The sequence below is a fragment of the Phoca vitulina genome, unplaced genomic scaffold (genome assembly GCF_004348235.1).
Source record: "Phoca vitulina isolate PV1807 unplaced genomic scaffold, GSC_HSeal_1.0 scaffold20, whole genome shotgun sequence".
NCBI classification, from domain to species: domain Eukaryota; kingdom Metazoa; phylum Chordata; class Mammalia; order Carnivora; family Phocidae; genus Phoca; species Phoca vitulina.
Window position 1 is genome coordinate 10,296,354 of NW_022589723.1, and position 17,526 is coordinate 10,313,879.

The 17,526-nt window shown below is 43.7% G+C and overlaps 1 protein-coding gene across 3 annotated transcripts in view; it reads left to right on the forward strand.

Annotated features, from left to right (window-relative positions):
* The window catches only part of MAPKBP1 (mitogen-activated protein kinase binding protein 1), a 51,153-nt gene that overhangs the window by 5,531 nt on the left and 28,096 nt on the right, over positions 1 to 17,526 (forward strand). The gene's annotated exons all lie outside the window — the stretch shown is intronic.

Here is a 17,526-nt window from a genome sequence, read left to right on the forward strand (position 1 = left end):
GGGCTCAATCCCATGACCCTGAGATCATGACCCGAGCTGAAATCAAGAGTCAAATGCTTAACCGACTAAGCCACCCAGGTGCCCCCTCACTGAGGCTTCTTGAGAGTGTAGAAAACTAGCCCAGTAAGTATACTCTTCTCCTGGGGTAGTTTTTATCTCCACTGTGTCTTTTAGACTGACTGCTCTGTAAACTGGTATGTCAGAGATAGATCTGAGAGAACTGCCCTGTTGTAGGGTCAGATATGAGGAACTGATAATTGCCTTACTAAGACAGATCAGCAGGAATTTCCTCTGTGGGCAGGAATAGGAAACTTTGATAATATCTCTGAGTCCTGGCCGGTTTTTAATGTCACCATTCCACTACCCACTTCCCTTGGCACTCATAGGAACCAAGAGTTTTTAGTGTTTAATACACACTCTCTGGGTTCCCCACCTAGAAGTAGATGGCCAAGGGTAGAGGGCCCCTGTGGGCAGAAGACCTGCCCCTCACGTGCCTTTTGTGAATGACCTTGAGCAAGTTACTGAGTTTTCTATCTATGATATATTCCTCAAGTAAGGCTTATGAAGTGTGTTGAGATCCTCAGAACAGGTGGTGTACAGTGAAAAGTGTGAGGTGTTCTCCTGGTTTTGTTCCTTTGATCTCTGCTTCATTTCTCCTTCCGGTTCCTGCAGCTGCCCTCAGCCTTCAAAGTGATTCTCACTGGAGAGGGAGGATTCCTCTCTCCTCAGCGCAACTCCTCCTTTCCTGTCTAAAATAGCCCAGCCTCTTCAGGCTCTAAGTTGTCTTGCAAAGCCTTTGGTCATCTACTTGGTCTCACCCATTTCAGAGTCTAACAGCACTGCTGCTTTCCAAGTTTCTTTTCCCTCCCTCCGCTTGTAATTTAAGGCAAGTGTCCCCCGTTGGGTCAGTTTGAGTCACTGTCTTATTTCCTGTCCATATTTTGAATGTCTTTGGGGCCATTGGTATTTCTCTGCCTTTACTCTTCCCTCTTCCATTTGTCACTTGCGTGTTTTTCATCCCTTGACTAATGAGAAAACATTGGTAGAAGTGAGCCTTTAATCCTGACTTCTGTAACCTCTCCATCAACCTCCTGCATCTAAAGTTGGGCTTGTGGCTGTTATCACTGCCCCTTTGTTTGGAAAACAGTCCAGGGCTTGAAATTTGGGACGATGTTTATTCAAACTAAGCTTCTCTGGGAACGTGGTCTGTTGCACTGTTCTCAGAGTATCTATTGGTTTTACTTCATGGGCTGACTGCAGTGTTGGTTAGAAAAAAAGCTACAGTGTTTTCAGTAGGATTTGTTGTATTATACATCACATTCCTACTGCTGCAAGCTAAGCCTCTTGTCTAGGCTCCATTGTTTAATGCTGGCCAAGGCCAGGTTTTCTGTCAGCTTCCTTTGACAGCAGTTCTCAGTGGATTTGTGCAATGAGAGCTGCCCACCTGCTGGATGTTTGCTGAATCAGATCCACATTGTGATTTTTACCTTAACTTCTGTTACCTCTTAAAATGAAAAGAAAGGGTAGGGGAGGGCAAGAAATAAAGGGAGTATGACAGACAGATGGGGCAGTGTGGATCTTTAGGGTTGGTATTTTTGAGTGTTCACATTTTCCACATCTTGGTTTCCTCCCTCCCAGCAGTTATATCAGCAAGTCTACAGTGCTTCTTAATTGGCTACAACATTTTCCTCTGGTTTTGAAGGGCACTTACAGAAGAATGAGTTCACATCACAGGATGGGTATCTCCTCTTAGACTTCTAGGGGAGTAAATTCCACCCCCTCTCATTTTAGCACAGAGAATGTTTATAATGCTTTTTGTTGCTTCTGTAGTCTATAAAACAGTCTTTTTTTTTTTTTTTTAGACTAGATTTCTAAGTTTATATGCCTTATCTCTCTTCCTAAAACTGGAATGAAGCTAAAGATCTTTTCTCCTCCCTGCCCCTTCTTTCATAGCTGAGATTTAAATTTACTTGAAAATCTTGGAGCACTTAGTGAAACCACATGGCTGATTTCTTGTTTTTTTTTTTTTTTTTTCAGTGTAGCAGATTCTTTTTTGGAGGAATCCTGAGAAGGGAGTTTCTTAGGTTCTTCTGGATTTGAACATTGCTTCTCATTCATGCTGAGCGCCCTACAATTTCCAACTTCCCATCATACCTCTCATCAGGCTTTGAGATCTGTATTCCTTTAGTGGTGCCTCTGGTCATTTCCCCATACGCTCAGCTGACCTCATTAAAGGTGCTGGCACTTAAAAAACAAAACTAACTTTAAAAAAATTATGAAATATAACAGACACAGAAAAGCTTATGAAATATAATAATATAATATTGTATGTACTTACAACACGGTCCCCCATATCATCATCACCCAAAGTCAAGAAATAGAACACTGCCAAAGTGTTGGTAGTTTCTGAAGGATGTGATGCTAACAGTGTCATCGTGGTGGGTGAGGATGGAGATGAGTGAGGTTTTTGTGTTAGGTAATTAATATGGTTTTATTTAAAAAAAAAAAATTAAATCCCCAAGGACTTGATCTTGACTGTTTGTTCTTTTACTTTTCAAGTTTCTTTTTTCCCCCATCCATTATGGATTTGTGCCATTCAGCATTTCCAGGCAGTGTGCTTACTGGAACCACGTTTTCCAGATTTTGTTGTCAGTGCTTCCTGCCCTTATGTTGCTCTCCTAAAACCATACTAGAAATAATATTTGTAGTGCTAATAATGATGAACATTTATTTATTGGCTTTTGCTATGTCCTGTGCTATTCCATATATATTATCTCATTCACATTTCACACCACTCTTCTATCAATACTGTTACTGTCCCCATTTTGTAGATGAGGAAACGGATGCTAAGAGGTCAGGTGAGTAGCTGGTGGTTACATAGCCAGTAGATGGTGCAGCTGGGATTCAGACTCCCTTAACTTATTGGCCATCTTAACTCCAAAGCCGACACTTAATCTTGATTCTTTACTCTTCCCAGAGAGTCTTCTTGTGCACAATGTGACACTGAGCACAGAAGTTTATGCCTAGTATTGCTATAGTCAAGAGTTGCAGCCTGCGTTCAGCTTGGAAAAGCACAGTACCTTGAAAAGTATACTTTTCCCCCAACTTGCCCCATCCAAGTTGATTTGATGCATTTCTCAGACTATTTTAGAGCCATCATTCGGTAACCCTCCTTTCCCTCTACATCCTTGCTGTTCTTCCCACCCCCAACTCCAGATTTCCACTTCTTGCCCTATGGTACCATTAGGAACAGTACAACTTGTGGTCCTGTGGGTCCGTGAATGTCAAGTTGACAGGGCGCAGTTCTGTGGTGTCAGATGACCATAAGCCGCAAGTAGTTGCTGCTTCTCTCTCGGATTGGAGTGAGGTGGGGGAGTGAAGTGGAGACCAGTAGATGCTTTGCTTGTTTTGGTGTGGGGGATTCATGGGCCTTGAACCTGTTTGCTCTTAGCTGGCAGTTGATTGTGTAGCTCACACTCCTGACTGCTTGCTAGTTCTCCCCTGCCCCAAACCTCTCCTTGTTTATCTCTGTACTCCACCTCTCTGTTATTGCTGTACCTGTCCCGACTCACAACTGACCTTGTCTTTGAAGCTGTGGAGAGTTGCTGAGTTAAAATGCCTATTTTCTGTGGAAAAAAACTGGGCCTAAAATGTCCCGTGCCAGAGCCGAACTGGATGATGACAGTTGGAGTTCAGTGACCATGAAAAAGAGCAAAAATGAGGTCATTTGCCCACCTGACTCTGGTTGGTTGGGCAGGCTCCAAGGTTGCTAAGTTCTTCGAGCAAGTATCTTGCCTCCCCTGACCTCAGATTTGTATTATTTTGATTTCTTTCGTCACATAGGCAATGATGATAACATTATGGGTGCAAAAGCATGGGATCTTAATACATGCTTTCCTGCAGCTGCCCTGGTTAGTCTGAGGAGAGGAAGCCCCAAGTCAGGTGGACTGGGTGGAGAGCAGCCCACAGGCAGTTTGTGATCGCGGGGGAGGAGCTCAGAGCACGCTCAGAAACTCTGACCCTCGCCACCTCTCAACTGCTGCGTTGGAGAAAAGCAAGCAGCTGCTTGTCAGAACTAAACATGCAGCAGGCAGGCTGGAGGCCTCCCTCTGTTCATTACCCTGATGCTCATTGGTCAGCTTCTATTTGGGAAAATGCACGTATCCATGATTGTTTTCATATGACATAGTAACCTGTTGCAGACTAAACATGTCCTTTCTCCTTATGATGTCCTTCCTTCCCCAGGCTGCTTTGATCTCTCTTGTGAGGCCCCACGTTCTTCCCCCCCCCGCCCCCCCGCCCCCGCCCCAGCAACTGTCTTAGAGACTTGCCCTCATAGCAAACCCAGAACTGGCTAGTGAACAGGGTTTCTAAGAGTGAATGTGCAGGCAGATTAGTGTGTAGGGGCAAGAGGCAGTGAGTGGTTTTGTTAAAATGCAGATTCGGAGTCAGGTCTACCCTGGAACTCTGCAGTTCAACAAAGCTCCCAAGTGTAGTCCATGCTGCAGTTCCTTGGGCTATACATTGAAGAGTCAGGTGTGTGTGTGTGTGTGTGTGTGTGTGTGTGTGTGTGTGTGAGAGAGAGAGAGAGAGAGACAGAGAGAGAGCTGGCTTCTCTCTCATTTGTAAAATTAGAATACTGAGGGCTTCCTCCTTGGGCTGTTGTGAGGATTAAAGGAGATCTCATGGATGTGAAAGCACACTGTAAGGTCTAAATAAGTTTATAGCTGTTAAGGGGTTGCTAATGTTATCAGGGTCCATAGATTTCTAAAATATTCAGGAATTTTTTTCTCATTTGCTGGCAAGATTTTATCCCTTCAAGTTTCCATTTGTGAGAAGTCCTTTTTTGCAGGTTCAGCCTCTTCTGTTCCAACATTTAATCATTCTCCCTGTGCAGCTTTTTATTGTGACCTATCTTCAGTACATTTTTCTTGCCTATATTGTAACTTGTATCAACAATACTGAGCAAGAGGAAGGCTTAGCAAATATTTTTTTTATACTAACTACTGTGTAATTTATTTTTTCAGGGCTGTGAGTATGTTTTTTGGGAACTCAAAAAGTCAAACCAGTGAACCAGGAGTCCTAATTTACTGTGTCTGATTAGAAATCACAGGAGTGATGCACATGCTTTTTAACAGCGATAGCTCCTCTAGAGATAACTTTTCTTCTTTGGGGGCCAGTTCATTTGTATTGAGAACTAATTTGGGAAATGAATTAGCCCTAGAGCTTCCTTTCAGACTGCGAATTTAAAGGCAGAGTGAAAACGTGTTAATTTTATAACCCATTGTTTTAAGTTTCTAATTTGGACAATTTGGTGATATCAATAGAAGAAGCATTAATATATTCATATCTTTTGATCTAGAAGTTATAATTCTGGGATCTATTCTATGCAAACATTCACACCACACAAAAGTGTATATAGCTGAATTTTTTTTTTTTTTTGGTGTTATTCACAATAGTGAAATCTTTGGAGTAGTCCAGGTAGCCATCAATAGGGGATTGGGATAAATCCATTAAATGAAATACCTTGTACTTGCTGAAAAGAATGAGGTCAATCTATATTTACTGACGTGAAACGGTATACAAGATATATTAAGTGACAAAAAGCAAACTGTATAACTGTTTTTTATGTTAATGATTATTTATATTTTTGTTAAAACCTGTATGTTAGTATACGCATAGAAAAAAAAGTGAGGCTATAAGTACCAAGCCGTTGTTAATATTGGTTACCTCAGGGAGGGCTAGTAGATTATGGCGGACATTCACTGTCTACATTTCTATATTTCTGTAATGTTGGAAATTTTTATAATGAGTCTGTATTATTTTTGTAAGTAGAAAAAAACTAATAAAGATAAAGGTCTCAATTTAAACATGCATATTTCATATTTAAATCTAAAATGTTTAAATTTAAAAAACTGTATACTCATTCAAGCACAAAGTTATGCACAAATGTTGAAAAATATAAGTGAAATAATAAACTTGGGGTTTTTTTTTTAGTAATAATGGGACATAAAAATGTTTTCTCACAAATTCATCATTAACTTGTTGAATTTGAGATAATTCATTTTTTGCATCTTCAGAAATATATTCTTGGTTAGCTTTGGTAAACAAAACATTTTTTAATACTTTCTGAAGTACATGTGCTTTCTGAAAAGATTTTTTACACAAGTAATATAGAGAAACATAAAGAAGGAAACAAGTTATTCATAATTTTAACATCCAGAATAGCTACTTATAGCTACATCCATTTCTGATTATAAAGGACAGGTAAAGCTCTTTTTAAATAACAGTATTGTCACTTTTATTTAAAACGTTACCTCTGAGGGGTGCCTGGGGATGCTCAGTCAGTTAAGCATCGGACTCTTGATCTCAGCTCAGGTCCTGATCTGAGGGTCATGAGTTCAAACCCTGCCTTGGGCTCCATGCTGGGCGTGGAGCCTACTTTAAATAAATAAATAAATAAATAAATAAATGTTATCTCTGATCTTTTTAGACTTAGTCTTTAATTATAATTTAGATTTGTGAAGGGCCATGCTGTACATATATTTACTGAAGTCAAGGATGAAATGGTTTTGTTTGTAATCATTTAAAGCACATGGATTATTCCATTCAGGCCTTCCCCACTGGAAAGGCATCGAAATCCTGTTCCTGCTCCAACTTCTAGGACTGGCTATGGTAGATGGAGAATTCTCTGGGGGTTAAAGAACTTACTGGGTAAGATGAACCAGAGTATTCACAAGTATTTTTTAAAATACTAAAACATGGACTCAAATATTTATTAAACACTGTGCCTTGTGCTATAAGCATGGAGTTGTAGATACAGCCTCTGCCTTTCAGGAGACTAGTAGGAGAGAAACGACAGAGCCATAAAGTACTTCTGTACGAGGTACTAAGTAGCACATGCCATGTGAATGATGCAAATAAGTGCAGCTGTAAGAGTACCAATGAGGGACGAATCATTCCTGGCCATGGTGATCACGCGAAGAATCACAGGGGATGTGATATTTGAGCCGGTCCTTGAAAGGAAGGGAAGGATTTCAGGAGGGGATGGTGGAAGGGAAGGGATTCTTGGTAGAAGAAGAATAAAAACTAAAGCCCCAAAGCGCCTTTCCAGAATAATGAATAACCCAGATTGACAAGTGCACATGATTCGTATAGGTGAGTAGTAGGAAACAGAATTAGAGGAAAGGTAGGATCACTTGACAGAGAGCTGTAGTTGCTAGGCTAAGACATTCATAATTTATTTCGTTGGCAGTGAGGAGCCATTGAAAGTTTTTGAGCAGGGGAGGGACGTGGTCAAAGCTGTGCTACGGCAAGATTATTCTGACAGGTTGAGGGAGGGGAGGACATGGTCTATAATAAAGAAATTGATTAGAAAGTCATTGCTATATACAGGGATGTGGTGCTGAAGGCCTAGTCCAGGGTGTTGGCATTCAGAATGGAAAGGAAGTGAGCATTTTATAGAGAATAACATGTTGAAGAAACCTTTCTTCCCAGGGGAATCTCATAGCCCAAGCTGGCATGATTACAGGGGTACCAGGAGTTCCCTCCCCACTTTCCTTTTTGTCCCAGATCACACATTCACATCGCACACTTAGTTCAGATAAGGAACAGTTAGTATTGTCCCTGGTTACAAAGTTTGGAAACCAAGAGATTAAGAAAACTCAGGCATGTAGAGCTGGTGAATGAGGAGGATTCAGACTGTTTTTCATGATCAGACTTTTGCTTGTAAAGCATTGTTTGTGGTTCTGGTCTTGCTGTAGGGAGGACTGATGCTAGAGGGGAAAAAAATTTTTTTTTCTCTTACTCTGGTTGCTTAAATTGAGGTACCTCCTATCCTGGCCTTTCTGGGAACTGGAAGAGAAAGAGAGAGTAGAAGTGCCTGCTCTGTATCAGGCACTGTGTTGTCGAAGCTGCTCTGTGGACTTGGGTGCATGCTGACGGTGGTCTCATAATCGAGTCCTTTAGCTAGAGGCCTCTGATTTCCAGAACTCTGGTCTGAGGTCTGATGCTGCCCTCACCTCTTCCTCCATCTGTACACGAAATCAGATTCTGCTGCTTTGGACACTACAATGTCATTTGCCTTGGAAATGGGTGTCAGCTCTCCATGTTGACTGTAGGTTCTAGTGCTGGCTGGACATGAGCAGGCTCTGACCAGGGGGGATACTCTGGCATTAGAAGACCCTCTATTTCTTTTTCTCTGCAACCATTCAGTGAGGAGAGGCCAGAGCCCATTTTTTAGACCCATTTCAGGTACTGATAACACCTGCTAATTTAAAAAAAATATGTTAAAACTAGCAGGAGAGGACCCTGTTGCCCTTCTACTTCATCTGTGCCCTCTGCCTTCTACCTTGGTTCTCAGACCTGTCCCTGATGCTTCCACGAAGGCATGGGGACTTCCCCAGGTCCTCTTTTACAAACTGCACCTTTCTGATGGTTTTGGAGAACCCAAACTCCCTCCTGACGTCACCAGAGTTTCTGGAACCAGGCAGACAGACCTAGGTTTAAATCCTGGTTCTTCCACTCACTACTTACCTGATTCCTTCATCTGTAAAATGGAGATAATACCATGATAATACTTCATAAAGTTGTCAAGGGTATGGGGCGCCTGACTGTGGAGCATGCGACTCTTGATCTTGGGGTCGTGAGTTCAAGCCCCACATTGGGCATAGAGCTTATTTAAAAAAAAAAAAAAAAGTTGGTCAAGGGTATTAAATGAGATAATCTTGTAAATTGCTTAGCGCATTCTTGGCAGAGTACACATTCAGTGAATGGTAGTTCTTAGAGCTATAGATCCTGTCTCTGCACGAGACCTTTCGCACCCCATGGGTCTGGATATTCTTTTTTTTTTTTTTAAGATTTTATTTATTTATTTGACAGAGAGAGATAGAGAGAGAGCACAAGTAGGCAGAATGGCAGGCAGAGGGAGAGGGAGAAGCAGGCTCCCCGTTGAGCAAGGAGCTGGATGCAGGGCTCAATCCCAGGACCCTGGGATCATGACCTGAGCCGAAGGCAGCTGCTTAAACGACTGAGCCACCCAGGCGCCCGGGTCTGGATATTCTTATAAGAACATTTGGAGCGTTGTTTTCTCCTTAGTCCCAGGAGGGGCTGAAATTTGGAAATAAAAGGACAAAATGCTTTAATTTCGTAGTTCCCTACCTGATTAATCATTAGAGCCACCTGGAGAGCTTTAATATGCAGACTCTTGAACCCCACTCCGTATCTGTTGATTGAGACTCTTGTGGAGGCAAGGGCGGTAGATAGGGTAGGGACTGATACCTGAAACTTGTTAAGCCGTCGGAGTAATTCTGTTGGTAGGCCAGGATTGAGAACCTTTGTTCTCTAGTCTCCAGGGTTTTATGGCTGGAGGATCTCTAAGGTCACCTCCTCCCAAGCCGTGGCAGATTTACCTTCCTAGAAGCTGAGGCTATTTTAATCCCAGCACCGGAGAATTGGCTCAGCTCCAACTAATGCTGAACTCTAAGCTGGGGAGCCCAGTTTTTCTGTCATATTGGAAGTTATTTGTTTCTGGGAGCCTTCATGGTATAGAGAGTAGAACTATAAATCAGCCAGACAGGATAGAGACCAGGAGCAGAGTTGAGAGGCAAGATCTGTCCTGCAGTCTTGGAGTGGCCATCGTGTCCCTTCCTGCCTCTGACCAGATGGCCCTTTGGACTCTGAAGGAGCAGGAGTGAGCTTGGGCATGATACCCGCCTCTCCCTTCCCCCTCCTCAGGCCAGTCACTGGGTCTCTGCCCAGCTGGCTAAGTCTCTGCACAAAGCCTCCTGGCCTTGGGCTTTCTCTGTGGCTTTTTCATAAGCAGCAATTCTCCGAATCTGGTGGAGAATCTGCTCTGTGAGATTAGAGTGCAGTGCGTGGGTAAGAGACAAGCATAGTTATTCTTAACCTGCAGGAAGGGAGGGGAAGGCGGATAGTGCTCTGCTATAGACAGGTCTGTGACATGCTTGTTTATAGAAATAGCAAGCCCATGGTTTGGCTGGAATGACTTATAACTCAGGTATTTATAACTTGTGTTAGTGGGATTGAGAAGTAGGGAAAGGGAGAAGGGGGAAGAAAGAAACTGGTGGCAACAAAAACAGAGATCGGCTTCCTCCCAGTTGCTGGGGTTTCTTTACCACTTTGAGGTCAGCTCAATCCTAGGTGACCCCGGCCTTTTGTGGCTCTGGCCTCTTACTTCTCTTCCTCAAGGGAGCAGCTGCTGACTTGCCTTTGCAGACTCCCTGTCGTGGCCCCTCACAAGAAAGGAAGGGCAAATCCGAACCAGTTATATCACAGACTCCAATAAGAAGCCCTTCTCTAGCAGAGCCATTGTCTTGCCTCCACCGACTGGATCTTCATTGACTGGTGCCTCTACTCTAGCTTGTGGACTGATCAGATCTCGGGACCAGATAGAGAGACCAGAAACGCTTAGACGGCCCTGCCCAGGCTTCCTGGGATCGCGTGTTTCGGGGTCTGGGACTGCTTGGAACCTTGTGCGGTGCCGCCCGTGTTGCAGATGGCTCTGGACTCTGGAGAGTCCTTTTCTTGACTCCTTCACTTCTTTTTGGCACTTACATCAACTCCCCCTCCTTTCTGGGAGCTCTCCCCTTCCCTGGCTTCCTGGGTCTCCTCCTGTCTTTCTAATTGCCTGGCATCACATCTTCTCTATACTCTAAAAATAGGTATTCCCCATGGTTCTGTCCTCAGCCTCTCTCTCCCTTCCTGTCTTCTCTTGTACTTTCAGTGGTGGTTTTCACCTCCATGCGAATAATTCTCAGATACCTATTTCTAGCCCTGACCTCTTTCCCAAGCATTTAGTTCCATGTTTATGTTGCTAAAGTGAATGTTCTGTGGTTCCTACTAAATATCCCTGAAGTGTCTTGGATTTAGCACGTCTAAAACAGACATCACTGGCTCCCATCCTTCCTCCTTTGTCCAGACCCAGGTCTGCATTCTGATCCTGGCACCATTTCTTTTCATGTTCCCTATCTCTGAGGTTCAAAATTTGAGTCTTCTGTCTTCTTCCTCCATAGTTGTCAGGTGCCCAGTCCTGCCGATTCTATTTGCTTTACTACTTTTGAATCCACGATGTCTTTTCTGCTCTCACTATCTTCATGCTGGTCTAGATCCTCATTACTTTGCACCTGAACTATTGTAACCGCTTCCTAATTGGGCTCCCTGCTTGTGTTGTTTTTCTCACATACATCATTACCAAAACATAGCTTTGATTGTGTCTCCAGCTTGAAATCCTTCAGTGGCTTCCCAGAGTCTACAGATGACCCCACTTAGTTTGGCATTCAAGTCTCCTCCTAGTCTGGTTGCAAGTCTACCTCTCCTGACTTGCTCTCTTAACACTGTCTGCATTCACAATTGCTCACCTGCTCTGTTATTTCCTTCTGCCAAACTTTTTATTTTAATTAATTAATTAATTAATTAATTAATTTGAGAGAGAGAGAATGAGAGACAGAGAGAATGAGAGGGAGGGGGGTCAGAGGGAGAAGCAGACTCCCAGCCAAGCAGGGAGCCGGATGCGGGACTCGATCCCGGTACTCCAGGATCCTGACTTGAGCCAAAGACAGTCGCCCAACCAACTGAGCCACCCAGGCGCCCCCTTCTGCCAAACTTTTGTTCATGCAGCTTCTTCTACTGAGAATTCCTTCTCTCTGTATTTCCACCTGTTAAGATCCTATCCTCACGGCAAGGCCCAAGTCAAATACCATCTTGCCCTCCAAGGAAGCTTCCTTAGTTTTCCTTTCCTGATCCTGTTCAGAAATCATTTCTCTTCCTCCCCTTTGAGCACTTTATATCTTTCTTATGACCCTTATCACATATTGGATTGCTTTGTAATATACCATTAATTTTCCCTGATGGATTTTGAGAATAGAGGGTAGAGTCTGTGTATTCTTCATCTTAGGATCTCCCATAATATCTTGGTGATTTTCAAACTTCTTTGAGAATGACCCACATTAAGAAATACATTTTATATTGTGACCCAATACACACTCCCCTAAACAAAAGTTTCATGATCAATACTTAACCCTTACTATATGCCGTGAGATCTGTTTTGTGTTCTATTGTATTTATTCACTACCCACTAAATCAGTCAATTTCAGGTCCCATTAATAAGCTGCAATCTGCACGTTTGGAAAATATTATTCTACCTAGTATGAGTGAGTTGTCCTGTCTGTTGCCCCTTAGCCACCTGTTTTTTCCATCTACTCTAATGAGAGCCAGAAGAGCACTTAAATAGTTGGCTTTAGTCTTTCCTTCTCTCTTGGGAATAGGCTATTATGATGTTACCCCTTTATCTCATTAAGGTGAGGGATGGTTTTGCTTTCCTTCTTTCTCTCAGGAGGGTACAATACTGCCCTGCATAGTGCATGCTGGGAGTGATGGCTGTTCAAGCCCCCCTTCGCAATATGTCTGTAGTAATTCTGCCCTCCGGCAGCCTTGCTTCTGGGGACAGATGACACCCTCTCTCAGGCTGGTGTAGGCTTTCCTCCATCTCAACACTCTCCACCTGCCAAAGCAAAGGCTGGGTCACACCTTGAGTATTTTCTCTGCTTCTAGCCTGTGTTTTGGATGTGGAGGAGATCACTGTAGAGTACGATGTGGGTGCTCTCTTTTTTGTTTTCGCTTGTGCATGAAGCGACGTTCTAAGACTGTATGGCTGTATCAGGGTACCAGCTGCCTGTAGGAGTTGTGTCCCAAGTCACTGGACATAATCAGTTACCTGGACTGCTTGTCTTTTTGGCTAAGTTTCACTGGCATTCGGGCTGTGAGGGTTTATAACTGACTTTCCTTTCAGTACCTTGGGCCCCATCCCAGACTTGGAGGACAGCTGTTTTCTCATAGGACCTCTTCCCTGCCTCAGTTTCCTCAACGATGCTTGAGGCCAGAACTCGCACACCAGTGGGCTTGCTTCCTTATGTGGAGAAATGCTATAGTATTCAGGACAGACTAGGTCTTTGGTTCTCTAAGTATGGGCTTGGAATCCTTAGCGTCGCCTTTAGGGGATCTATGAGATCCCCCCTTTTCCAGTTACATATCCAAATGAGGCCAGATTTTCTTCATCTTCAACCAGAATAGCATATCAAAACAGATTGAATGCAGATGCAGATAGGAGAATCCAGCTGTTTACTATTAAGCCAGACATTAAAGAGATTTGTAAAAATGTTAAATAGTGCCATTCTTCTCACTGAATTTTTTTTTGTTTCGGAAGATAGAGTTATTTTTAATAAAAATATTAACATGTATGGATTTATTGTTATTTTTAAATGAATTAAGAAATATTTTAAACTATTTCCATTGTAATTTCTAATACACTGATACAAATAAAATCTCTTTGGGGTCCTTGATAATTTCTAAGAGTGTAAAGAAACCAAGAGTGTAAGAGACCAAGAAGTATGAAAATTGCCAGGTTATGTCATGCTGTGATAACAAAATCACCTCAAAATCTCCCTGACTTAACAGATAGTTTATTTCTTGCTCATGCTCATATTCAGTGTGGGTCAGCAGAGGGGCTCTGTTCATCAAAGTTACTCAGGGACCCAGGCTTAGGGGACTCTCTCTCATTACCTGCTGCCATGCTTAGCAGTCAGGAGAAGGGATAATGATTCTCGAAAGCTTCCACTGGAACCAGCGTGTCAGAGCATCATAAAAATGTGCAGTCTTAGAAGCACTTAAGTGAGAAACCTAATCAAACAAAAACTCATATTCTTGAATTCTTTGTACCCTTTCCCCCAACAATGTTGGGTCAGTGAGTATCAAAAAGCCATTGTTTAAGGATGAAGAGAGAATCAAGGGTGTGAATTATAGAAGGATGTTGTTCATGAGGTCCTGAGCCCCATGCCACGTCTGGGACCATATCTTTTCTCTCTTTTTAACATTGAATGTGCAATATTTAGGACATCTAGTAAAGACATAGGGAATAATAGAATGAACAACTGTGTGTCCACCATCAGCTTAAGAAACAAAATGTTACCTGTACCATTAAGCTCCCTTTGTGCTCATCCTCATCTGGGCAGTAAGACAGACAGTAAGTATGTGGATGGAAATACAATCAGTGTTGGGTTGCTACCTGAATCTAAGTGCTATGAAGAAAGATAAAATAGGATAAGTTAGGTACAGAATAATAACAGTAAAGTTAGTCTGGAAAGCCTGCTCTGAGGGGGAGACCTTTGAGCAAAGACCTGAGTGAATTAGCTATGTGAATAGCTGAGGGAAAAGCATTTTAACTGAAGGAATAGCATATGCAGGACCTGAAGCTAGAATCTGCTTGAGGTGCTTGAGGCAGCCAGGGTGACTGAGGTGGAGGAAGAGGTGGAGAGTGTAGGAAATGAGGTCAGAGAAGGAGCCAGAGGCCAGATGATTTAGGACCTTGTAAACAAGGTAAAGTATTTGAATTTGAACTTAAGGATGGGAAGCCCGTGGAGGGTTTTGAGCTGAGTAATGACATGATCTCATACATATTTAAAAAAAAAAAAATCACTGTGGGGGCGCCCCGGTGGCTCAGTCAGTTAAGCATCTGCCTTCGGCTCAGGTCATGATCCCAGGGTCCTGGGATCAAGCCCCACGTTGGGCTCCCTGCTCAGTAGGGAGTCTGCTTCTCCCTCTCCCTGTGGCTCCCCACTGTGTGTACTCTCTCTCTCTCTGTCAAATAAATAAATAAAATTTTAAAAAACCTTAAAAAAAAATCACTGTGGCCTGTCATGTTGAGAAGAGAGAGAACACATGGGAATTATAGTCCATGTGAGAGATAACAGTGGCCTGAACTTAGTAGTGTATTGCTGAGTGTTTACAGCCTCTCTCAGGGGACAGAAAAAAGAGCCCTGATTTGTAGCATTTGCTGATTTCCATGGTGTAAGTACTCCCACTGTGGTGATCTCAAGCTACCAGGGTGCTGGCATTGAGTGAGGAGGTGGGAAAGGAAGGGCACAGTCAGCTGTCCTGAGCCCGTGGAAGCTGGCCGTGGCACACCACTGCTTGAACTTGGGTATTTAGTCGATGGTGTGTTTGCAAGGGACATTCAGGTCTGTCTCCATTTTCTACGGTAGATGGAAGCTGCATCACCTTTTCGGAAGGAGAAGATATGGAGGTTATGACAGGGAGAGAGTCCATTTATAATCTCCATCATGCTGGGCCCTTTCAAAATAAGCCTAGATGTTGGAGGCCTTGCAGGAGCTTTGGACTCTCTCAGATCCTTTGAAAGTGGAGTTCAGCCCAAAACCTCCCTGCAAACAGGAAGCTGGTTTGAGTTAGAACATAAAATAAAAACCAGCTGATGCCCCTGAATGTTTTTCCCCTGCTCCTCCCACTCCACAGAGCCAAAGGAAACTGCCTTTTTTTGTCTTTGGATAGTTGTTCAGAAAGTCAGAAAAAGCCAAAAACCATAAATCCTTTGAAAATAAGCCAAGTTTTGAGCCCAGGCAAACTTCTGCCCATGGGGTTTCCTAGCCCGGATGTCCATCCCACTGCCAAGAGTCCTAGGAGGAAAGGGCCTGAGGAACACAAAAGTTGCCAGAGATCAGAGCCTGGAACCCAGGCCCAGCAGGAATAGATGGTCTGTAGCAGTTTCTCAAACTGGAGTTTCCAGCCCATTTGTAGGTCATGAAATCAACAAAGTGGGCCATGCCCAGAATCATTTTTTAATGAAATAGAATGTGATAGAAAATAGAGTATATCACATGGAATAAGAGAAGTATTGTTTTGTGAAACTTATTTCAGTTTTAGGCACATGCACACATGTACATGTATGTATGTACCAGCTCATGATACAAACTCATAAACTATCTCTCTTACCATGGGTCATGGTCAAAAATGTTTGGTGAACACTGGCCTTAAAGGTATGAGTAACTGACATCTCCTTCCTGCTTTAGCTTGCTGTTGAAAAGTCCAAGCTAGTTTCAGAATGAGTCTTTTATGGAACTGCATCCTCTGTCCACAAAACACCTACCCAAATTCCTGCCAGAGGGAAGGAAAGCTGAGAACGGAACAGACTGGTCTAATTCTTTGGGAACAAAGCTGAAGCATAAACGAGGGATTGATACAAATTTGAATGCAAAGGATTTGCCTGCAATGATTCTCCGGAAGGGAATAGGATTTGAGCAGTTTTTTAGCTCACTGCACTTGATCTATGACCTTTCCCATCTGTGTGGGTAATGCTGGCCTTGGGTTCCTCTCTCTCCTGTCTGCAGTAGGCAGTTGGTACAGCAGGAATGTTCCTGAGTACCCTCCCTCTGGGATAGCTGGAGGCACAGTGCCAGGATGGGGAGGGGTGCACCAAACTGAGCATCCCCCGGACTTCCCCAGGGGTATTTTGTGCTCTCCAGTCAGTGTGCCTGGTGCTCAGGCCTTTCAACAAGGTGACTGGGTGCCAGGGCATCATGCAGCTAAGAAAAAGTGAGGAAGGAGGCATAAGTTAAGGCAAACTATCAAGAACACAGGCTACAGTTAGTTTATCCCACACTAGGCTTAGTGCCTCAGGTAGGCCCAGGGTTCCTGGCAAGTCTGGTGCTTGCCAGGTGGCTGTGGGTTGGCTGTGGGACTAAACTGCCTCTGTCAGTGAGTAGACACATGCTGGAATTGCTGGTCCACATCCCCAGGAAGCACAGAAGACTCTTGGGGGCCTTCCTGGGGAATAGGTTTTAACTATCATGTCCCAGGGGATTTATTTTGGTCTTTGGCCATCAAAGGGCATTTCTTTCCAACCTAATTCAAGCTAAAATGGTCCTTGGAGATAAGAATTTAAGGGCGCCTGGGTGGCTCAGTTGGTTAAGCGACTGTCTTTGGCTTAGGTCATGATCCCAGGGTCCTGGGATCGAGTCCCGCATCGCCGTCCCCCTGCTCTGTGGGGAGCCTGCTTCTCCCTCTGCTTCTGCCTGCCACTCCCCCGATTATGCTGTCTCTCTCTTCTCTCTGTCAAATAAATAAATAAAATCTTAAAAAAAAAAAAAAAATTTAAACCAGCCCTCTAGAGGGACTTTGAATTCTCCAGCTGGGACAGTAAGAGAGGAGGAGAGATCCTAACCACCCTAATTGATTCTGGGTTTCCTCTCCCTATTAAAAAAAATTTTTTTTTTAAAGATTTTATTTATTTGTCAGAGAGAGAGAACATGAGCGCACAAGCAGGGAGAGCATCAGGCACAGGGAGAAGCAGGCTCCCCGCTGAGCAAGGAGCCCAATGTGGGACTCGATCCCAGGACCCTGGAATCATGACCTGAGCCGAAGGCAGACGCTTAACTGACTGAGCCACCCAGGTGCCCCATCTGGGTTTCCCCTCTTCAGAAACTGGCCTGGACTAGGAGTAGACCACCCTACTACAGACATGAATACTCCTGAAGTGTTTCTGGTTCACACCACCCTCCTAGGGCCTCCGACACTCTTAGTAGGGTGCAGTCTAGCCTATTTACATGACCTTTCTGCATTCAGATGCCTCTCTCTCTGAGCCAACAGAGAGACCAAGGACATCTCTGAGGAGGACCAGTGCAGGGAGTCCAGACAGTACTAGAGGGTGGACCTGGAGTG